Source organism: Canis lupus, chromosome 25 (genome assembly GCF_003254725.2).
Source record: "Canis lupus dingo isolate Sandy chromosome 25, ASM325472v2, whole genome shotgun sequence".
Taxonomy (NCBI): Eukaryota; Metazoa; Chordata; class Mammalia; order Carnivora; family Canidae; genus Canis; species Canis lupus.
In genome coordinates, this window is record NC_064267.1 from 13,928,412 (window position 1) to 13,953,739 (window position 25,328).

The 25,328-nt window shown below is 39.2% G+C and overlaps 1 protein-coding gene across 16 annotated transcripts in view; it reads right to left on the reverse strand.

Moving 5' to 3' along the window:
* ATP8A2 (ATPase phospholipid transporting 8A2) overlaps positions 1-25,328 on the reverse strand; it is a 569,987-nt gene that overhangs the window by 451,141 nt on the left and 93,518 nt on the right. The gene's annotated exons all lie outside the window — the stretch shown is intronic.

Below are 25,328 nucleotides of genomic sequence, written 5' to 3' on the forward strand. Positions count from 1 at the left end.
GCACAAACATCTTCCTTCTCACATCATTTCTGTGTCTGCCTGTCTCACCATACCTGACTAAAACACATAAACTGTGTCGCTTTACGGACTTCCCCTTCCCACCCAAACATACAACTAAAAGTGTCAGAGGGGGAGTCAAATATGTCAAAGGAATACAAACACGGATTGGGGCAAAAAGATCTGAAGGTTTAAGTTTTCAGATGTGAACATATACCTAAAGGATACAAATCAAGGATGACATGGAATATATCTATGCCTCAAAAGAATCAAAATATAAAGATTTCAAGCCAATATTTTATATTGGACCTCAAGTACCTTGTGTTAGTCTCAGAGTCTATTTCTGCTTTAATTCCACTCTAGTTTTCTTCTCTAGAGCCGCACGAGCCCTCTGCAGAAACAATCTCTCAGAGCTGATCTATGCACCCAGTGTAACACCAAGGAATTTTTTTTGTTTGTTTGAGCCATTTAAATCTCTTTGGCAAGTCTAACAGTGTTTTTTTAAAATGATATAAAACTTCTATGCGTGTCCTCTCATGTTACACCTAAGTATTTCAATTACACCTTCAGGAAAGCTCTATCATAATATAATTGAGTTCATTTGGCTTCTCTACAGGAATAAGGGGCTTGGACACTCCAGTAACTTTTAATAACTCATCTCATTCACTATGCTGTGTCTTCTTTTCAAGTTCAAAGAAAAGGAAATCTTATCTTTACCATACTGCAAAGTAATATAGCATTAGGAAAAGCACTTTTGGAGGGCACTTGGATATCTTTAAAAGGATAGGTTTGTAAGGAAATAATTTACTCTTCCCCACCAGGATACATACATGTTGGTGGACCAAGGGGTGGTCATACTCGGGAGTGCTGGCTCTCCTGCACTAGGACCATGGGGGCAAGAACACATTGCTGTGAACAGCTGGGGTAACCCTGAAGGTGACAGAGGCTCCCCAGTTTCCTGCCCTTCACCCACTCTCACCATGCTCAGTTATTTCATTTTCTGTTCCTACCCTCTGATCAGTATCCTCCCCACCCCTCTTCTCTAGGTGGTTGGTCCTTTCTCTTCCTGGTATGTTGACAAACACTTTGCCTCCAGAGAGACACTGGTTGATCATCCCCCACCCTATCCTCACTGTTCCTTACGTTCCCTTATTTTCCTGATAGCCTCTGTTTCAATCTGAAGCTTACCACTTACTGTATATTTCTAACCAAATCAGACACTTAAGTATTCAGCAAATATTAAAGAATACCCCAGAGAGGAGAATGGGTGCCTTTTCTGGCAGGGTGAGAAAGTAGCTATGTAGTTCCTGAATAATAGAAGACAATGCCCATATGAGAAATTGTTGCCATCAGTAATTAACATATGCCAAGTAATTAACCTTTAGAACAAATCTATTCTCTGGGTGCTAACTTTTAAGATAGAAATACTCTCAAAGAAGGTACTGGCCTTGCCTGAGATCACATAGCTAGTCAACACCTAAGATTCAAACCAAGTATGTTTAGTTCCAAATCTCATATTCTGAAACAATACATAGACAAGGATTAAAAAGTAGGAACTACAGGGGTGCCTGGGTGGCTCAGTCAGTTAAACATCTGACTCTTGGTTGCAGCTCAGGTCATGATCTCATGAGGTCATGGAACTGATCACAGCACCAGGCTCCACACCGAATGGGAAGTCTACTTGAGATTCTCTCCCTCTCCCTTTCCCTTTGCCCCTGCTCATGCACACGCTCTCTCTCTCTCTCTCTCTCTCTCTCTCTCTCATGAAAAAATAAATAAATCTTTAAAAAAAAAAAAAAAAGAACTAGGAACTACGTCTGTAGTAGGGTCGAAAACCTACACCTTCTCAAGCCACAACCAAGGTCCATATTCCTTTGTGGGTTTTTTGTTTGTTTGTTTGTTTTTGCTGTATTGTAATACACTGGCCTTTGCACCAAGACTTCCTTAAACATTATGGAAGCAATTCAGTGATGCAACACTATCGTATTCCACTTAGGCTGCTGTAACAAAAATACCACAGACTCAGATGCTCACAGATCCATTGTCTGAAGACAGCCAGATTCCTAGTTCATAGATAGCTATCTTCCAGCTATATCTGCACAGGGCACAAGGGATGAGGGAGCTCTCTGGGGCCACTTTTATAAGGTGGCACAAATCCCTAAGGCCCTCATGACTTCCCAAAGGCCCCACCCCCAAATGCCATCACATTGGGGATTAGGTTTCAACATGTAAATTTTGAAGGAAATAAGCATTTAATCTATGGCAGTTACTATATTTTAGGGTCTGTGTTCCTAGCTGGACTGAGTAATACCACCTACCTAGGCCAAATATGGGAGCTGCAGTTAGCATGGGGATGAGCAATGATGAATGGATCTTGAGGTACATTTATCCCCTCCCATGTGGTACTATTATTTTATTCCTGATTTTCCTTAAACAAAGTGTCCATGTTCTCATGTTCTGATTTGAATGAAATATCAGCATTGCCTATATATGAATTATCTCTGGATACAGGACTCAGTATTATTCTAGTAATGGATCCAGCATAGTGGCTAAAAGCATGAGCTCTGGAGCCAGACAGCTGGGTTTGCTGTGAAGGAAAGCAGAAGATATGAACCCAAAATATGCCATTTGGGCATACAGATTATTTTGAGCTGAAACCAATCAAACCTTTCTCTCTCCCTTAACTAAAAGAACTTAGGTAGGGGGCCTGGCTCAGAGAGAGAACTATTACTAGAGATAATTTTTATCTGAATGACCTATTTGTATGCAGGGCAAATATCTAATTACCGAACATCTGCTCTTATTGTCCTATGGATTACCCTCTTTTCCTTTGAAGCCCCAAGCCCCTATCCCATTCCTCACCTCAGGATGGGATATAAGCCTCAATTGCCTGACTTACACTTGGACACCATATTTTATGGGTATTCGATAAGTACAAAATTAAATTTGTTTTTTTTTCCTGTTAATCTAATTATGTCAACTTAACTAGACCAGCCAAAGTATCTAAGAGAGCAGAAGAAAATTTTTTCCTCCACAACACTAAAAGAACCATGAGCCCATCATTTGATCACTCTGTGCCTCAGTTTCATCATCTATAAAATAGCATAGTTAAATATGGATTCAATAGAAATCATGTTTGGCATGCAGTAAGTTCTCAACAAATGTTAACTATTATTACTATTATTCTCCAAAACCTCTACCTTCAAATTTTGACTCAAACACACCTAGAGGGAAAGAAAAAAAAAAACCTTTTGAAACTAGCTTCATTTACCTAACATCATCTTCTGAGCTTGGCTAAGGTATATTATTGACAAAGCCACCATTATCCACATAGCTAATCCCATAACCAAAAAGGAAAGTTTTATAGAGAAGCTTAACTGTCAAGCACATCATCAATACGAGAAAAACGTAGAGCCCATGTCTGAGAGAGTGAATCTGTAGTATCATTTGAGAATTTGTGATTACCAGAAACACTCATGTGTATAAAAAGAACATCTTTTTGAGAAGGATGATTATTGAAGAAAGAGAGTCTTTTACAAATTATGAAGCTTACTGATTTCTATGATGGGAAATTCTAAAGATAAAATTTCAAATTCTATTAATGAAAGTCTGCCATCTAAAATTCCAGTCAGGCATACAAATATCACTGCTAAGTTTGCTGACTCCTACTGACACTCTTCTCACAAGCATCCATCACACCATGGCTGAAGCTTCTGCTTCTCCCTCCTATCATGCCAGTCTCAACCTATTGACCTTTGGATCCCCAGTGCAGAGCACGATGCTTGGCCATAGTGGGCACCCACCATGTTCAACTTGTATTCACCGTGCATATTTGTGTGTGTGGGTATACAGCTTTAGTCAGGTAAAATAGGAAACAATTATGAAGAACAAGTACCAGAGAATGAAAGTTTTATTTTTATATCACTATCATCAAGAGGGAGAGTAGACCAGGAAAAACCAATGTCTAAACTACAGATACTCATTTTCATTGGCTTAGCACACCCACAAGTTCTCCCATTAAAGGAAAAAATATAATAAAATTAAAAACATTCCTAAGAATTTATCTGGAAAGAAAAGTTTATTCTTCCCTTAAATCTGAATAAACATTTGTCCAAACCAAATTAGGCATTATAAATTCAATTTTCATTCAGCTGTTAAAACTTCTTTCCCTAGGCAGAAATTGAGTAGGCAATGATTCATCTTAACACTAACCATTATTTTGAATGGCTAAACCAAACCTAGAAAGTGGTAACTTTAGTTACTCTATGTTTAATTCAATCTAAATAGGTGTTACATTGAAATGTGAAGCCTGTACTCTTCACAAGAAATAAAAGATCATTCAATGTCTCTAATCACCACATAATATTCCCTCCATCTTTTTCTGATACTAATGGTCTGCCTTGGAGTTCAAAGAATTTCTCAAAGCAGGCAATTAATCTGGGTTGGTTTATCTCTAACATCTAATAAAAGCTGACCCTCCCTTTGTCTCTTGCCTATGGTTTGCTTGTCCCGAATTGCAATTCCTCTGCTATTCCCAAATAAACTCATTTTGCTAATAAAATAACTATTTTGTCTTAAAGGTTGACAGAAACATCTCTCAAAAATGGAATTTTGTTCAAAGGACTGTCAGAGATCCTATCACATGGCAATTATCAAGCTCCCATCACCTTCCATTTTACTAGTAACAACAGCATTGACAGAAGATTCCAAGTGTCCCAGGGACTATTCTCTGTGCATGTTTGCATGTGTATGTTTTTTACATCATGTATTTAGTCTTTAAAAATCCCTTCACAAATGAAATCAACTTCATTTTCTCTAGTGAGGAAGTCCATTCAGATTAAGCTGCCTTTATTTTTTTTTTCAAATTTCTTTAACTAAAAACTGTTCCTGTCAGGGGCTAACTAATGTGAGAACAAAATATTTTTTCCTTTTTAATACAGATTTCATGCAGGGATTTGTTTTGTGTTTTTTTTTTTTTAAGATTTATTTATTTATTTATTTATTTATTTATTTATTTATTTATGATAGACGTAGAGAGAGAGAGAGAGAGAGAGGCAGAGACACAGGAGGAAGGAGAAGCAGGCTCCATGCCGGGAGCCCGATGTGGGACTCGATCCCAGGACTCCAGGATCGCGCCCTGGGCCAAAGGCAGGCACTAAACCGCTGAGCGACTCAGGGATCCCCCCATGCAGGGATTTGAAATAAGTCAGAATCAATAGAAAAACTATTCATTTGTCTAACAATCAAGTGGGAGATGGCAAAGAATTAGCAGGTCCAGAGAAACAGAGGTCAACTGGACTGCATAACATATTCAAGGTGGTTCCATGTTCAAAGATACCCTCAATTTTTTCCCCCATATAGTCTTCTCTTCAACAACTTTTCATTTGGAGGACATCATGCAATTGCATTGTCTTTAATTGTAGAATTAGCCTTTTACAATAAAACTTAAAACTTTTTTTAAGAAAAAGTCTAGTTTTTTTAAGAAAAAAAAAGCTGAAATTTTCATTGAAGCAATATTTACAATAAGCAAGATATGGAGATAAGTGTCCATCGATAAGTGAATGGATTAAAAAGATGTGAGATATATATATATATTTCATATATATATATTTATTTATTTATCATGGAGTTTTACTCAGTCATAAAAAAGGAAATCCTGCCATTTGCAACAACATGGATGATCCTAGAGGATATATTATGCTAAGTGAAATAGGTCGGAGAAAAACAAATACCATATGGTTTCACTGCTATTTGGAATCTTAAAACAAAATCAAGACTCAGATGCTTTTATTCTCCTCAGAATAAATTGGTAGTTGCCAGAGATGGCGGGGAAGGCGATGGCAAAATAAGTAAAAGGGATCAAGAGGTACAAACTTCCAGTTATTAAATAAATAAGTCATGAGGATGCCAGGCACAGCATAGAGAATATAAACAATAATATTTCATTAACATGTAGGCCCACATTGGTGTTACATGTGGATGACAGTTAGCTCAAGAGACATCTGAGGAAACACCTAACTCACTTTGTAAAAGAAAACAGTAAACAGATAGGAGAGGTAAAGCTCTGAAGAAAAGGAAGACTGACCCCAGGGATGCCACTTAGCAAAGACCCATTAGGGGACTGGTAGAACATGGTAGCACTTACGGCTAAACCCATAGGTCTGTGTGTTTGCTGACATCACTATCGAAATTATCATCGTCAACCTTACTGCTAGAAGGATTCAGGCAGAAGACGTCTGAGAAGATAATAGGATAAAAGTGAACTGCGCTTAAGAACAATTATAAAAGTGTCAGAAACTTGAGATCAATTTTTAGCCTTAAGTTTTCAGTTTTTTAAACACAGATGAAGGACCAGTGAGTCCCAGAACAGCTCTTCTAAAAACCAGCAGATACCAAGCATTCCTGCCCCTTATTTTTTTTTTCATTCCTGCCCCTTAAAAACAAAACAGAAAAATTAAAAACAAATAATAATAAAAAAAACAATCGGCTGTGTTCCCTACATTCTCCCCCTCTTATCATAAATCCATCCTGTATTCATCTCTGCCAAACAAGCTTTTATACCCTTTGCAGCGTGGTTTTGCTCCTAGGAAACCTAGTAAAATATTTATAAATGATTCAATATTGGCAGCAAGAATTCTCTTCAATGGCAGAAAGGTCAAAGCTTTCACTCATACCCCAATATACACAAAGTCCCCATTTGGAGATTATACCTACAATACACAAAAAAGCAACAGATTCCAACTGATTACATTTGGTATTTTCCTCCCACCAAAAGATTAAAAACTAAAGTATATTATTCAACAAAGCAAAATTAAGTGGGCCCCTTCACATAGAGTAACCTATGTGTATTTTCCAACATCACCTAAGTTTTCTGTGCCAAAGAGCCTGGATAGCTCCCTCTCTCAATCACTAATCACTGATCCAACCCTTCCACCTCCTCAAACTCTTCACCCTACCCTCACCCCCTCACTTAGAGTCTGTACCCCCTCCCATGTCTGGTGTATACAGAAACCTGTCAACTGAACTTGATCCACCTGGATCCCCATAATATATGCAACCTGCCTGCATGTCCCGCCTTAGCCCCTTCCATCTTATCTTTTTTTTTTTTTAAGTTTTATTCATTTATTCATGAGAGACACACAGAGAGAGGCAGAGACATAGACAGAAGGAGAAGCAGGCTCCCTGCAGGAAGCCCAATGTGGGACTTGATCCCAGGATCCTGGGATTGTGACCTGAGCCCAAGGCAGACGTTCAACCACTGAGCCACTCAGGTGCCCCCCCTTTTTTTAAGATTTCATTTATTTTATTTGAGAGAGAGAAAAAGCACAAGCAAGGGTGAGGGACAGAGGGAAAGAATCACAAGCAGACTTCACACTGAGTGCGGAGCCCAACATGGAGCTCAATTTCACAACCCTGAGATCATGACCTGAACCAAAACCAAGAGTTGGATGCTTGACCCACTGAGCCACCCAGGAGCCCTTCTCCTATCTTTGAAAGGGAACAAATCCACTCTGTACCCAAGCTCTGGATCTGACATCCCAGGCCCAATATCCTTAGTCCATCCTACCTCCCTTCTCCACCACTCTCAGCAAGACAGTTCTTTTTTTAAAAAGACAGTTCTTAAAATATCTCCCTTTCTCTGCTTCTTTCAGCTTTTCCACATCTCCCTTTATTACCAACTTCATCCAAGAAGACAATTCTACCTTGCCATCTCTCCACTTAGCATTTAACCTTTAACCTACCACGACCTGGCTTCTGACACTCTTGTTAACAGAAATCACTCAATGACCAGAATGTCACAATGGAGGGATTCTTGCCCACATCTGACACCATTACTTCCCATCTTGAGGGGCCATCCTGGGCTTCTGCAGCCCTCTTTTTCTCCATCTCCATCCTGGATGGCTCCTTTTCTTTCACTGCTGGATCCCTGAACAGGGATCTTCCCTAAGGCTCTGCCCTTGGCTTTATTCAACATCCCAACCCATCTTTTCCACTTCCACAGTTCAAATTACCACTATTATGCCCACGGTCACTGAATCCACTTCCAATCTCAACCTCTACCACAAGGCCTCTCTGGACACAGCTGCCTGAGTCCTAGCTCACAGACTGCAAGGTCAATGTGGCCAAAATGGATGGCTCTGCCCCCAGTTTCTTGGTTTAGTAATCCCACAATGAATTCCATCAACCAAGCCCAAGAGTCAAGGAAAAAGTAAGCAAACAAAAATAACAGAATGGTCAAGAAGTTATGAAAATAAGTCAAGTGCCCCTCCTGAATGGAAAAAGGATCTCTGAAGGGATTCTGTTATTCAATACAGAAATATTTATTAGCAAAACCATACAACACAAATGTGAAAAAAAAGCAAGCAAAGGCTACAATAGTAATATTAACATACAATCAAATTTAAGACCAAAATAACAAGCAAAGGCCAAAATACTAATTATAGCCATGTTACCACCAGCAGGACAAATTCTATGTATTAAATTATGCAGCAGGAAAAGCATGTAAAACAAAAATGATAAGCAAATTGACCAAAAACCTTGTAACGAGAGACTAATGTTATTACTAGACTAATTGAATAGACTAAGAATATAGACTTGGAAAATGTAATTAAGAAGCCTCGACAAATGAACTTTGGATCCTATAGAGAATACATCTTCCTGCCAAGTGCAGAGGGAAACCTAGAATAACTCCCTCATGCTTAGTCTCAGAGATTAAAGCAGCAGAGAAGAGATGACCACATCCATGAACTAAGTTGAACTTTTGCCAACGGGCAAGAGAAACTGGCTGCCACTGCATTGGACACTGGGGATCAGCAGGAGTGGAAGGTGTCATAGCAAGAGCTGGCCAACAGGTCAACCTAAACACTGTTCCACTCATGCCACGTCCCCCAGCTTAGGATCCATTCAGCCACAGGATTTCAAAACTGGAAGAGGCCTTGAAGAGGTCTGGAGGAAACCAAGGCCTGGAAGATAGGGTGCTACATCTAAATATACATACACAGGGGCAGGGGGAATTGCAGCTCCATGGTTAATGAAAGTCCAGAGCCAGGTCAAGGCTCAAGGCTGGCTCACCATGATGTCAGCTGCAGGCAGTGATCCACCTACCAATGTGTCTGACACCTGGAGGAGAATGGTTTGGTTTGTTTTTCTTTTAAAACACTCCCTTCCTTAATACACAAAATTACTTTCAGTAACAATCATGAAATAAAAACAAAACTTTACCAGGAAAAAAAACAGATATCACACATTGTCTATATTAAATTTTATGTAATCATATCAATAAATTTTTATTGTAGCACAAAAAAAAAGCAAAACTATTTATTAGATCTTTTTTCTACCATAAATGTTCAAACTTTAATCCTTTGGTCATAGGCTACTGGGATATTTATGTCAATAACTATCAAGAAAAATGAAATTTAACAAAACCAAAATGTCTACAAAAGGTGTAATTTAGACAACTACTATATAATACCACTAATGTTACATTTTACTGCCCTTGTTGAGTTTTTTATTTTAAAACCATGAATAGGGCTGCTTGGTAGTTAAGCATCCGACTCTTGATTTCAGCTCAGATCTTGATTTCAGGATTGGGAGACTGAGCCCTGCATCGGGCTCTACACTGAGCATGGAGCCTGCTTGAGATTCTCTCTTCCCCTGCCCCACTTCCCCTCTCTAAAAAAATAAAAATGAAATGAAACAAAACCATGAACAATTACGAAAAAAAGTTCAATTTTAAGATTTTTTTAAAAGACTTTATTTATTTGAGAGAGAAACAGAGCACAAGACTGGGTATGGGGAGGGGCAGAGGGAAAGCAGACTCTCCACTGAGCAGGGAGCCTGACATGGAGTTTGATCTTAGGACCCCAGGATCGTGACCTCAGCTGAAGGCAGACACTTAACTGACTGAGCCACCCAAGTGCCCCAATTTTAAGATTATTACACATAGTCTAGGTATACTGGGGGCCAGAGGGTTACCTGGATTTGCTAAATGACTTCTATCTAGAGTACAAAACCTATTTAAAATAAAAATATACTCATTTGAAGCATATATATGTATATACTATACATCTACATATAAAATCTTCCAGATTAACAGTAACCAGGGAAATTGGGGCACCTGGGTGGGTCAGTGGTTGAGTGTCTCTGTCTTTGGCTTAGGTAGTGATCCAAGGTCCCAGAATTGAGTCTTACATCGGGCTCCTCACAGGGAGTCTGCTTCTCCCTCTGCCTATGTCTCTATCTCTCCCTGTGTCTCTCATAAATAAATAAATAAAATCTGTAAAAAAAACAAAAAACAAAAAACAAAAAAAAACAGGGCAATGGTTTAGAACTCAGTTCAACTGAAGACGTTTTGAGGGAGAGTATTTTTAATGCCAACCTTGCTTACAGTATCTGGTGCACAAGGATAATAAAAGGCATGCTGACTTTCAGGCAGTTTCATTGTTTACACTTCAGGTAGGTCACTCCCAAGTCCTGGGCAGCCTGTGGGGTCTTGGGCAAGTCATGTAACCTCTTCTTCTTAGTTTCCCCAGCTGTGAGGTGAGAACACCAGCTGGCAAGAGTAGCTCAGCCTAGCCCACTCCTCCCTTCTGACCTATTGTTAGGGGGGTGCAGGTTCAGGTGCGGGAGCCCTGTCTCTCTAGCCTGGGATCTGTCTGCATCTCAAAGTGAGCCTAAGAGAAAGTGCCATGGGAATGAAAGTACAAACAGGGCAAGCCCTTGAGGAATGGCACACCCCACCTATGGCTGAGGAGAACATGCCTGAACATTGCTCTGACTTTCTGTCCTGTAACTCCTCTTTTAAGAGGCTAAGGGCCTGGGCTCAAAAGCCGGGGGGGGGGGGGGGGGGGGGGGGGCGGCTACACATGTATTCTCTAAGTTCTCTTTCTCAAACCTACCCAAAAAGCTAAAGAGAACTATGGGGAAAGAGGAGAAAAAATAGTAACAAGAGAATTAGGATCATAAATACAGCTGCCTTGCATTCCCGCTACCATATCCCCAAGACCAAACACAGTGACTGGTGTGTACTAGGTACTAAAAATAAATTTGATGAATGAACAAATCTTAAACTTCAACTGATACAAATGACTAAGGATGCCAGCAATCACATTAAGTCCCAAAGGCACCTGCATTTGAGGGCAGACATCAATCTGTTAAATCTGAAGAAATGACATTAAAAGCATTTAACTCAGCAGCCCCCTTGCAAGAGTACTTTATTTATAAAAGCACATCCAAACCACACAATACATCAATTTTTTGAGGCTTAAGTAACTGCTTTGGGGGTTCTGCTTTGTTCAATAAGCAATTAAGTGTGAAGGGAAATCTTAGAACAACACATTAAGCCAAGTCCTATTTTCTGTGCAATTCTGACCTTCACCTATAGGGCAAAGTCATTTAGCCAAGATTTTCCATTTCCTATTGGCCAGAACTGTGCTCAGTGCTGGGAGAACACAACATAAAACAGACAGACTTTGCCATCAAGGATGATACAGCAGAGCTGGCGAGTCAGAGACATAAAAATAGATACAATGCACCTTGCTAAGTTCCACAACAAGAGTCTGTGCAAAGCTGTGTGCAGCTGTATAGGAGCTGCTCAACCTGTAAAGGATCTGGACACAGGGCAAGAAGAAAATGCTTACAAGATAGGAGACCTGAGCCTTAAAAGACAGATCTTACTAGGTGGAAAAGCTTTGTAGAAGAAGACAGCACTCTAGGGAAATTACTGTGAGTCAAGGCCCAGGAGTACTCCCTGCTGCCAGAATGCCAGATGAGCAGGGATATGGGGACATGGGACAGTCAATGTGGATAGAAGGAGAACAGCCTCACATGCCTTTTTTTAAAATAAAGATTTTATTTATTTATTCATAAGAGACACAGAGAGAGAGAGGCAGAGACATAGGCAGAGGGAGAAGCAGGCTCCATGCAGAAAGCCCAATACGGGACTCGATCCCTGGATGCCGGGATCATGACCTGAGCCAAAGGCAGACATTCAACCACTGAGCCACCCAGGCATCCCAGCCTCATGTGTCTTACCAAAGACAAAAGAATAAGTAGCAATGGTCACTGAACAGGGACAAGCATAGCACCTTGACCACTTGCAGACCCGTAACCTCCAACAATCTAGATGGAAGGGAAAAGGGTGTGGAGGCCAGTGATCATGGTAGGAGTGAAGAAGTCAGAGCCTGAAGCAGTGCCATAGAAATCACCTACTTGACAAAGCAGATCTGGCTTAAAACCCCATGCCAACCCCCTGCCCATCCCTACCACCACGTTCCCTCCTCAGCCCTCTGGTTCTCCTGGTCCCAGAATCTCTCACCTTTCCCAGGAGGGTGGGAAGGATGGGCATGATAAAATCAACCACACTGCTGAAGTGGAGAGGGAAAAAAATAATATGAATTTCCATTAAACCTTTAGATCTGTCTTTTTAATGGTGTTTACTGTGGTACACAGCAAGCAAGGAGATAAATCAAACAAGAATTAAAGGACAGAAACTGACCACTTGCTAGAGAACCAGAACTCCCCATAGTGGTGGAGAATTGCGATCTTAAAAAGCAACAGGACTACTGCATGAGGTACCCAGAGTATCAGGTTCATAGAAACCAAAAGGAGAATGGTGGTCACCAGCAGCTAGCTAAATGGGGGAATGGGGACTTGTTTCAAGGACATTAAGTCTCACTGTGAGAAGATGAAGAGGGTTCTGAAGATTGGTAACTCAACAGTGCGAATGTCCTTAATACTATTGAGCTCTATACTCATAAATGGTTAAGATAGTAACTTTCATGTCGTATGTATTTACCACCATTAAAAAGAGCAATAAGCCTATCTGCCAGGTTATGGAAGATGGGATATACAATATCCGTGGTACAGTACATTCTAGACATTTTCACATTTATAACCTCATTTCACTACATGACAAGCCATCAAAGAAAGTCTGCTTCCCACTCAACAGGTGAGAAAACACAGCTCAGAGAAATTACAAGTGAAAAGTCATTCAGCTAGTCACCGGTAGAGTTAAGACTTCTACACCAATTTTCCTTTACCCTTTTACTTAACCCAATTACCTTCCCCCTCTGGCAATTAAAAAAAAGAAACAAACAAAACAGTTTACACTGCTAGTTTATTCCATTGCTGTTTTTCCAGTAAATACTGAACAATTTAAAATTATCCATGATAACCTCAGGCAAATACTAAAGTTAATCCGGCTGCTGCAAAAAGAGAATGTGTTTGTTCCTTAAATACACTCCTTCTACTCAATTTGCACATTATTTTTTAATCCCTATGAATGCAATTCAAAACCTGGTTGTCTTTAACTCAAGTGATATGTAACAAGTTTGGTGAGAGAGTTATTGCCAAACATGTAATCTAAAATACAAATGACAGTAACTTCAAAAGCTACAGAGCACTCAGCCAGGCACTGTTTAAAGTGCTTTATACATATTAACTCACTTAACTAATCTTCACAATAATCCTATGAAATATGCACTGTAGGACGGAGATGACTAGAAATGAGGACCATCTTTAACAAAATCCCCTAGAGTGTTAATTTCCCCTAGAAATCAGCCTTGCCCCAGACCAAATAAACTTAGATTTTTCTTATGCAATGCAAGGTTTAGAAAAAGTGAACCATCAATTGGGGTCTCACCAACCGAGTGACTTTTACATTCATGCAACAGGAAAGGAGAAGCACAGCACAGCCTGTGGCGTGCAAACATGACAAGAATGACAAATTGAGGGCAAAAGTGAATAATCAGCACGGATAGTATTTTATGAGGATTCCACAAAAATACACTTGATAGTTTTTAGGTACATAAACCTTGGCAAAAAGATTTTAAGACAATGCACTTTTTATCAGATACTATCTTTAACCTCAACAAGCAGAGAGTACATCTTAGAAGTTACTACATAGCTACAGCACTCTTATAGAACTCAACCACAGCTCTATTATCTCATAAAAATTATTCCATGAATGTATATGGACTCACTTGTAGGCTGTTCTAATTTCTTTAAATACTCAGTGTATTTTCAGAAAATAAATAGCATAGGAGTTTCTTTAAAAGGCCAGATATTATATATTTTAAAGATCTTAGTAATCACAATACCCAACATGGGACTCAAACTCACAACCCCAAGATCAAGATTGCACACTCCACCAACTGGGCGAGCCAAGTACCCCAGTTATTATATTTTTTTTCTACTGGTAATATCTCAAAATATCAAAAATCAGTGAGGTCCCTTGGCACAATAGTTCAAAAACCAACTTATCTTCAACTGCTGTGTGAGAAAACATTGGACTGTGAAGAATGTTAAATCAATATTTTCCAACTATTTATGTAAGTATTAGGATTTAAAATCAAAGTCTGTTAAGTTCCTTCTAAAGCAGTCTACTATTCCAAAATCCTTAAATATGATGGGCTGATTTCTATATGACACTTACTTTACTCTCAAGCAAATGCTAACACTGTATTAAAAACAGCTTGTCTAATTAAGTATATGACATATGATAAAGTATTTTTTGAAACATTGTGCTGTGCCCTTGTACCACCCAAAGAAAATACTAGCAAATGGACCCAAAACTAGAAATACGAGGTCCTGAGAAACTAGAAGAGAAACACATGAAAATACTGTCAGTTGCTGACTGACCATATCCAGCTGTCTCAGCATTTTCCCAAAATTCAAACGATACTAAAAACCTTATCTCTACAGATGAGTCTATGACTATTAACTAAACATTAAGGGCACTATTAAATGCATGACAGTTCATCAATACTAATTCAGATGTAATATTAGAATATTTTATTATAGTGACTAAAACTATTTATGGCTGCTTATGGGCCAGTTGCTGCTTTTTACACGTGGGAATCACAAGAAGCCTCACTGTAAAGGAAGAACTTCCCCATCAGCTGAGCATGGTCTAGACTGGTTTACCAGGTGAATTAATGCATTCCCAAAATAGACACATGTTCATGTTGCAGGACAAATGAATTATGAGCATTAAGAATTTCAGGGTATGTATATGTGGGAATACATTTAAACAAAGTGGTGGAAGAAAACTGGTCAAAGAATTAGTAGGAACCTCTCATTAGTTTATTTTTGCTTTGTAGTTCTACGACTTTATAATCTCTACAATGCTTGGTTTACAAATATGGTTAACCCAGGTCAAGATCTCCATATCGAGAATACCAGTGATATGGTACACACACTCCATCCTGTATTTAAAATTATTTCTCTCATAATGTCTCGGCTTATGTAGTAAACAAAACTTTATAAAAATATAAATGGCAATGAAACCGACAACTGGTAGCAGGCAAAACAGTAATACTGAGAGAAGTGAATGTCTCTGTCTGCCCTTGGCATAGTCATTATATGAAATAATTAAACTGATACATCAACAATAGAGTGATTAAGGAACTCTAATTTATAAAGGTAACATTAAAAATTAATATGAGGCAGTTTTAACAAAGACAGAATACTAGGTAAGTAATTGCAATACTACTCAGCAAACAACCTTACTGTCTCAAAATAAAGAGCTCTATTTTTAAATTGTCAGGGCTTTGGAAACGCATTTCATATGTGAGACAGTAATACTTTCAAGACCTCCACCTTTCCTGGAATACAAACAAAGGAGTAATATTTTTGATTGGATAAGAATACTCCTTTATATAATTGAATAACAATGAAGTGTTCAAATTAAATATGATACACAGCATTCCTTAGGGAGACTCGAAGCAGAGTCCAAATGGCTGAAAAGCTGACTGTCCAGAACAAGGAAGGAAAGAAGGAAGGAAAGGGAGGGAGAGAAAGATACAGACTCTATGTTCATAACTCCATAACATTCTAGTTCTCCATTTGGACCAGGAATATGATTTTCGCCATTCTGTGGTCACCAATCTTCATTGGTGTTTGGTTGCAGGTGGATGCTTCAATGAGTTTAGTGAGAACCTGACTCTGTTCTCTCCATACAGCCAAAAGCAGCTGTCATTTCTTAATGTAATGATGATATACACGCGCACGCACATGCACATACACACGAACACATCTCAGCCCTGTCTTATGCTCTCAGTACAGCATGCCTGCCTTAGAAGTTGCAGACCAGGAAACATACACAGAAGCCCCTCACACCCCAAATCCACCTTGTTATTCTTTAACTTGCATGTTCACTCCTCAAGTACCCTTAGTCCCTTACGTAGGGTAGTACTCAAGTACACCTTCCTTCCCCTTCCCCCCCAGTTATGTTCTGGCTCTCAAATAATTGGATAGTGAGCAACGTAAGTTGTATAAAAGAACATTAGTGATAACTAAGATTTTCAGCTACTCTTTGCACACAGTATACCTAATACCACCTTGGTTACCACCACAGTATATCTATATACACTTTGGGTTTTACACACACACACACACACACACACACACACACACATATTCTCATCAAATTCCTACCAGTCTATGAGGTACAGCACTATACTTTCTGGTTACTGAGTCAAATATCTTGGAATCAAACATTATCTCAAGGTAGAGAAAGATCTGTCAGAAGCTGAAGTGACTCTGTTGAGCTGATGCCACTCCCACCTTGCTGAAAGAGGGAGACAAAATGATAGCTCTATGCCTTGATGACTCAGCTAACAGAGGTCACCACATATACCTCTGATCCCCTGGAGTGGAGTAACTAAGCAAAAGGGAAGTTTGTGCTATTTTGAAGTCACTGACCTTGTCCCTAACTCAGTTCAGTAGAGTTTAGAAAAAAAAAAAAAAAACCCTCAGGAATATGAGAAACATTGTTAGCACTTTCTCTGTCGCCAAACCGGAACCCTGAGGACCATGCCTATCTATTCCTCCACACACTCATGACCTCCCATCTGACCACCCCTAGTGACTTGTGCTTCTAAAACACTACAGCCCCACACCTCACCTCGGACAATTACAACACTAAACTCTGCTCTAAATACCACAGCGTGCTAGAAGGTTCTCAAACACAAACACAATACTTTACTGTGCTTTTCAAAGCTTTTCCTGGCTACACCTAACCCATCTCTAGTAGCCAGGCTTCTCAAAGCATATCATCCATCATCTCTGACTGCTTCCACATCCTTGCTGGAAAGACACACACTCGGCTTTTCTACTTCTCTGCACCTTCACATGTGCTGTGCCCCATGCCAAGGACACCCTCCCCACATGAACCACACCTTGTCTTTCAGGCTGACCTCAAACTTCTCTTCCAGCCCAGCTCACCAATCACCCACCTGCAAGCTTCCCCCAATTCTGCTTCCTGCCTCTCCCTGCAGCACAGCCAGGCACCCAGCCCCAATTAAGTATGCTTGGTAAAAGGGACTGAGGTGCATTTCTAGTATATATCAAATGCAGGGCCAGATATGGTGCTAAGTCTCACTGCTGTGATCAGTCTCAGTGCTGCTGGGGTCTGAAGTCAAAACCAGAATGGGTCAGACCAGATAGACTATCTTCTTTGGAGATAACCTAAAACTGGTGGTTCCTAAGTAGAAGGCAGGAAGAGGTCATCAGCTTTATGTGTATATGCACTTCCAAACAAGTAAGATTTAACGTTTATTGAAGGGATTGGCACTGGTGCCCCAACATGGTCCTATGTAATGTGGTTTGAGGGAAAGCTCTCAAAGGAGGAGAGAGGGAGTTGGTGGTGCAATGAACTAAACTGTGTCCCTTGAAAATTGATATGTTGAAGCCCTGCCCCCCAATGTGATAGAACTTGGAGATGGGGTCTCTGTGAGGTGATGAAGTGGAGCTGAGGTCATGAGCATGGGGCCCCATGATGCGCTTCATGCACTTATCAGAAGGGACACCAGAGAGCCAGGTCTCTCACTTCACCACATGAGCACATGGCAAGGCAGCAGCTATCTACAAACCAGGAAGAGGGCATGCACCAGAACCTGGCCATGTTGCCACTCATGGTCTTGGACTTCAAGCCTCTAGAACTGCAGGGAAAACAGTGCTTATTATCATGAGAGAATGTTGTTCAAGCCACCTAGGCTATGTATACTCACGGCAACCTCAGAAGACATTCTCACGGCAACCTCAGAGGACTAACGAGGGAGTGACAGTGGTACCCTCTCCTGTCTGTTCGCTCCACTTATTACTACATAGTTCCATTTCTGTGTCCAGTTAGGTGTGTATATGGAGTAATTTAGCTAACTTCAGCTCAACTAACCCTCGCAAGGAAAAGTGGCTTAAGAATCATGCAATGAAACTAACCACAGATTGAAAATAAGCAAATGACAAACAAACAAAAACACAAAAACTGACCTGATAGTCCCCTTTCTAATAAAAGCTCTTCAAATCCATTCTACCAGGTTAAATATTGGGACAATTTAATGAAATCTGATTAAGTCACCCAAAAGTATTCAAAATAATCAAAATTATTAACATAGATTTACATCTAATTCTTAACTGAGAACCTTCGTAAATACATGTTAAGTCTTGAGATAAAAACTAATGATAGTAATATATGTACAGATACTTAATATACATATTAAAGTTTCATGGTAAGTGTTTTACTAATGGGACATGTGATCGAAACAGTCTGGAGACCATGGACCTAAACCTAGAACTTCGATGAGAACACTAAGCCCACTCTCAAGTGGATGTCTTTTCTCAGGCAGTCCTGAAACTAAAACTGGCCAACACTCCTTTGGAGTGATAGTTTATGTAACAAATACCAAAGATATATAGAATAATTCTCAAAATGACCAGCAACATCCCAAATTCAACCCCAAATCCTTTTTTAACTGTATGTAATATAAATCAGTAAGGGTAGCTAAAAATATAGAATTCAAGAGCTGCTTTAAGAGAAAAGGTTCGATCAGCATTTATTTTTTTTTCCGATCAGCATTTAAATGATCAAACCCAACCTCATGGATTTCAGGAAATTTCTTTGTAAAACAGCCCTGCATGTCTGACCCCAACAATGGTCAGACCTCTCCTTTTGTTCTCTGTAAGCATTGTCTCTCTTGAAAGGGATGCTGATTAGCATTTCTGAGTAAGCTTTTGCTGTCTGTTGAGTGACTCAGCCACTAAGTGGAATAAGCACTTAGATGCTACTTTCTAGAGAACTATACAAAGGCTCACGTGACTAAACTCTGACCACAGACTTTTCTGCATTTACTTTGCTGTAAATTTCAACTTCTGTACAAGTAGGTCAGATGCTATGCAAACAGACTCTCAGTGTTGTCATCTAAGGAATGTTGTTTGACACCCAAGGAGTAAGTATTCTCCCATCTAATTAGCATAACAAACATGTCAAGAGATGGGTCCAGTATACATGACCATCAACCCTTCAAAGCTATGTCTGTCTCCAATAGAGGACCCAAACATGTCCCAAAGCACCAACACAAAGACAGGACTATAGTATTCAGTTCCTATTCCCCCAGACACTTCTGGTTAGTTTTTCAAATATTTTGAGGTAACTGTCTTTACAGAAGAGTCACAAAAATAATAAAAGAGTTGCCATATATCCTTCACCCAGGTTCCCCACAAGGTTAATATGACCATAAGCATAAGGATCAAAACTAATAACACTGGATGTCACCTACCTCAAAAAAATTACTAAGACAAATATGAAAATAACACTGGCACAATACTAATCCAGCTACACCATTTATTCAAAGTTCAGTTTCTCCACTAATGTACTTCTTCTGCTCCAAGATCTGATTCAGAACTCACACTACATTTAGTTGCCCTAGGTCCTTAGTCTCCTCTACTTCTGGTTCAATTTTAACTTGTTTTTTTTTCACAAATTCTGATATTCAATTCTTTGTATTGGTAAGAATCAGAAATGCTCACAAGCTCACAGAAGGCAGTAAGACTTAATAAAATTTGAGAGTAGAGGATAAGGGAAATAAGTTACTAACTGAAACTCTCAAGCCAAATGCCTTTACCTACTTTCATCAATAAGAATGGCATAGACGTGTCTTGGACCGAATTCAAGGTATGCTCCCGATCCATCCATACAAGGGTCAGCTTGATAAAGAAATTATCACTTGAGTCTGTTTTCCTAGACACGTGCTGCTTCTGTACAAACATCAAATACAAAACTGGCCCAAGGCTGACACGCATTTCTGTCTCTAAAAATACACTTCAGGAAAGCCCATGCTTTCAATGGTTACCTGAAATACAGTGCTAAAGTTTCCTCAATTTGAATATTTTTATCTGTACCATGCCTCAAAAGCCTCGTCCAAGGGTGTAAACTTGATAACGTTCTAATAGCAAGAATCTTCTACGGCATTAGTTGCTGCTGGTATGTACAAATTAAGAACTCCCAACATGCAGTGACATTCATGTGCAGAAAATACACCGCCTGGTTTGGAGATTAACCAAGTGTATCTACCTCTAAACTAAAAAGTGAAGAAATGAGTAAATGGTCACTAAGTGAGGAGATGAGATTAGCTTGACTAAACATCTCACTATGTATACACACATCAAATCATGTTGTACATTTTCAATATATACAAATTAAAAATACATAAATAAGTCAATAAAAACAGTGTACATAAACAGTGTACATAGAACACCTTGAAGCTGTTTTGAGGCAGGTAACAAGAATGCTCTCAACAGAAATTACTCTTTTTTTAAAGAGATTTTATTTATTTATTTGAGAGAGAACATGAGTCGGGAGAGGGGCAAAGGGGGAGGGAGAAGCAGACACCCCGCCAAGCAGGGAGCTTGATATGGGGCTTGATCCCAGGACCCCGAGATCATGACCTGAGCCAAAGGCAGATGCTTAACCGACTGAGCCCCCAGGTGCCCCACAAATTACTCTTGATGAATATTTTACATATTTTATTTTTGCCAAGCTTAAGTGTTGCAACCAGATGCTACCTAAATTCTTCAAGCTTTGGAAGAGAATCCTCCATCCTTTCAGCACTCAGTAATATTAGATCTAGAATAATGTATGTCATCTATCATGGCTATTCCAGCACAAACTGGCATCTCAAGATTCTGTGCCCCTCGTTCCTTTGACAAACACGCACCCTCAAACATTAGGATCCCAGCACAATACCATAAAACTTTGATACTCTCAAACCTACCACACAATGCTCAATTCCTTTTTCTAGAAAGGCAAAATTCCATTTTAAACTTATCTTAGCAAAAACAATATTAAGCAATTTTCCTTTAAGACAAACCAAGAAGAGGGATCCCTGGGTGGCACAGTGGTTTAGCGCCTGCCTTTGGCTCAGGGCGCGATCCTGGAGACCCGGGATCGAATCCCACGTTGGGCTCCCGGTGCATGGAGCCTGCTTCTCTCTCTGCCTGTGTCTCTGCCTCTCTCTCTCTCTCTCGGAGTGTGACTATCATAAATAAATAAATTTAAAAAAAAAAAGACAAACCAAGAAGAAATGCAAAGCTTGACAAAGCTCAAATTATTGCTTTAATGAAGATTTTTGTTAGCTAGAACTCCCACCTTAAATGATTCATTTGAAATAGAGTATCTGTAAACATTCCTAACTTGCTATGAAGACCTCACTTCAAACTGCCTCACAGCCTTGGAACTATTTCAAATGACATGCTGATAGTCACATAAAAGGACTGCATACACCTGATCTTGATTGAAACAATTTTCAATCCTTGTTTCTTGATCAGTAAGTTTCAAGGTATTTTCCAGAAAAAAAATTAATTTTAATCATTATTTAAAATTTAGATATACGAAATTAAAGATTCACCACCAGGTTGCTCTAAATAATAAGCTTTCCATAAGCATTTAATATTTAAGTTAAAACACTTAAGATGAAATAATAGCATTCATATGAAATGTCCAGAATAGAGAAATCTACAGATATAGAAAGGAAATGAGTGGTTGCTCAGGGCTGGAAGAAGAGGTAGGAAGAGGGCAGCTAAAGGGTATGGGATTTCTTCTGGAAGTGATGAGAATGTTCTAAAATTGACTGTAGTGATGGTTGTATAACTCTGAAAAACACTAAAAAGCAATGAACCATATACTTTAGTAAATTAATTATATGGTATGTAAACCATATCTCAATAAAGCTATTATAAATATTTATAAGGAGATTGTACACCAGAAAAAAAAAGAGATCTTGTTAGGTGGGTATATACAGAATCTTACACATGTTTGTATGTACATTATAATATTCCATTAATTACTACTCATAATTAAGGCCCTAGAAAAATCAATGCTTAGGAGAAAAAGACCTATTTTCTCATGATTACAATAATCAAAATTCACTGGCTTCAATAATTCTAAAATTGACTTACACCTACCACAGCTTTAAATCAATCACTAGTGTTATTATTTTCAGTGTCAAAAACAAGAACAGGGTTTAAAGAGACATTTACTGACATAGGGCAGATCCTCCTGGAATTTCAAGGAATTGCTTGGGATTTGGAGTTACCATGTCTGATATTCCCCCAGGGGGCCAAGGCCACAGTCAACTCCAGCAGTGACCTTACTCCTCCTCACCAGACCCAGCCTCTTTATTGGATACATTAGTTGAAACAACAGCCCAAATTTTCACTGCCTGTCCTAAATTGTACCATTCAGCCCCTCACCAACCTTCCCCCAATGCTGGACAACCACATCCCTCCTTAGCAAACTCTGATCTCTTTTCTGAAGTCAAAGTGCCAGGTGCCCGTAAATGCAGTCACAGAGCAACTGCCATGATCCAAGGCTCTGAGCCATAAAGGGCCTGGAGTGCGGAAGTAAGAACACCAGCCTCCTGAGGTGTAGAGCAGCCACAAAGTCAGCACCCTTGACTCCTCGACTAGAATGAATCTAATCTGTCCCCCTGTTCCCTTCTTTTCAAAAACTGATTTAGAAGCAAAAAATCCAGGATACATACTCCATGTCCCTGCCTCAAAAACAAAAAACAAAAAACAAAACCTTAACCCTTTCTCAAGAAAAATTAAGAAAAAAAATAATTTATCAACTTCCTTTTATGAAAATAGTCCTTTGTATAGCTTTATCAACTTTTAGCAAATTTTCATGGCCAAGACTAAAAGTGGTTTTTTGTTTGTTTGTTTGTTTGTTTGTTTGTTTGTTTAAGATCTTATTCATTCATTCATGAGAGACACAGAGAGAGGCAGAGACATAGGCAGAGGGAGAAGCAGGCTCCCTGCAGGGAGCGCGACTCAGACCAGGCCTCCAGGATCACGCCCCGGGGCCGAAGGCAGGTGCTAAACCCCTGAGCCACCCAGGGATCCCTAAAAGTGTTATTAAAAGAATTAATGTTTTGGGGTGTCTGGGTGGCTGAGCCTTAGGCTCCGGTCATGATCTCAGGATCCTGGGATTGAGCCCCCACATTGGGCTCCCTGCTCAGCAGAGAGTCCACTTCTCCCTCTGCTTCTGCTGCTCCCTCTGCTGTGCTCTCTTACTCTTTCTGTCAAATAAATAAATAAATTTTTTTAAGAAGACAATATTTTTATAAGACTTGACCTCAGCAATATTAAAGTACAAAAATAATGTGGCTCAACATTTTGCAAAATCCTTAAGCTTTAATGTCAAGAAGTTTTATAATCAGTTCCTTAATGAACTAGAATTCACATTACCATTAGTAATTCCCCTAAATATAGAGTTGAGGTGAAGTGAATACTCAAAAGCCATTTTACAAAATAGCAAGGGCCACATTTTAATTTTGTAGACCCTATTCAGTGGGTCTGAGTATGTCATGTTCACATTATAAGCCAAGAACTTAGAAACTATATGAATTTTAATATTTAATGATATATTTTAACTAATGGAATTATATTCCTATACAAGACTTTAAATAGAATAGTTGGTGTCTACCTATTTTACTCGTGGCCAACCCCACTGTATGTCTATTTCCATACTTATTCCTCCCCTGACTCCAAAAAAGTACAACTGAAACTATACAACAGGTAGCCAGTTGAAAAATTCAGATAATAAAATCAGCCTCAAAAGTCAGCTTTGCACTAGTATAGTGCAGCCACATTATCAAGACTTTTAAAAATCTTTATCTTCCATATAATTCAAACAAAACAAAGACCCTTATTTTCCCAACTTTAAGCATGCTTAAATGAATACCAAAGTCAAAGACATTAAGAACTAAGATAAAGTACTACTTGAAAATATCCTAAGATTTTTAAAAAATCTTCAATTCTATATCCTTCTTATGTAGTGTGTACATAAATACATATATGCATACATATATATATTGGCCTAATACATTTACTGTTTATAAAGCACATAATATAGTGAAAAAGGCAGTACTACATATAAATCTCTTGAATCCCAAAATCGAGCAAAAAAGAGACAAGATCAGATCCTTTTTAAAGTAACCTTTCCATCTTTTTAAAAGTAATTGAAACATATATAAGGTATGAAGAAATGGAACTGTATTGGCAATGCAGGATTCCAAATGGTTTTAAGTGTATTCACAGAGTTGTGCAATCACCAGCCCAGAATGAAACCCCATGTACATTAGCAGTCACTCCCATTTCTCAACCTCTTCCCACTTTCCTAGCCCTAAAAGTCACTAATATATGTCTCAATGGATTTGCCTCTAGACATTTCCCGTAGGTGGAATGAGTGAGGCCTTCTATGACTGGCTTCTTTCATTTTATAAATGTTTAAGTCTCACCCCTATTGTAGCATGTATCTGTATTTCATTCCTTTTTATGGCCAATAGTATTTCATTGCATGGATAGGCCACATTTTATTTATTCATTCATCAGTTGATAGATATTTGGGTTGTTCCACTTCAGGACTATTGTGAATAATGTTGCTCTGATCATTTGTGTACATGTTTTTGTATGCACATAGGTTCTCCTTGATCTTGGGTTGGTGGGTCACATGGTAATTTTACATTTAACCTTTTGAGAAACTGCCAAACTGTGTTCCAAAGCAGCTGCACCATTATCCATTCCCATTATCAAGATATGGAGGGCTCCAATTTCTCCATATCTTCGCCAACACCCAATGCCTGTTATCTTTTTTTATTAGAGCCATGTGAGTGTGTGAAGTAGTAACTCATTGTGGGTGCTGCTCTGTATTTTAAACCAAGCCCACACATTCTTGAATGGGACCTCAGCTACTCTTCTAGGCTACACTTTTAGGTGAAGAATGTGCCCTAATGGTCATTCCTAAAACCCAAAATAAAGCCAAGATAATCTAATACTCCCTTAATAAATGAAGGTATCATCTCCATATAAAATGCATCATTATTCTACCATAAATTCTGTCAAGCTACAGTCATGCCCAGTAGCCAATCCTTTTTCAATAAAGATATCAGCCTAAGCAGCCTATGTAAGCGCTAATGCTGTAGTGCAATACTTAAACATGCAATGAAGTTTTAATCAGGGCTTTCAAGAAACACTGGATTGAAATTCAAGCCTGT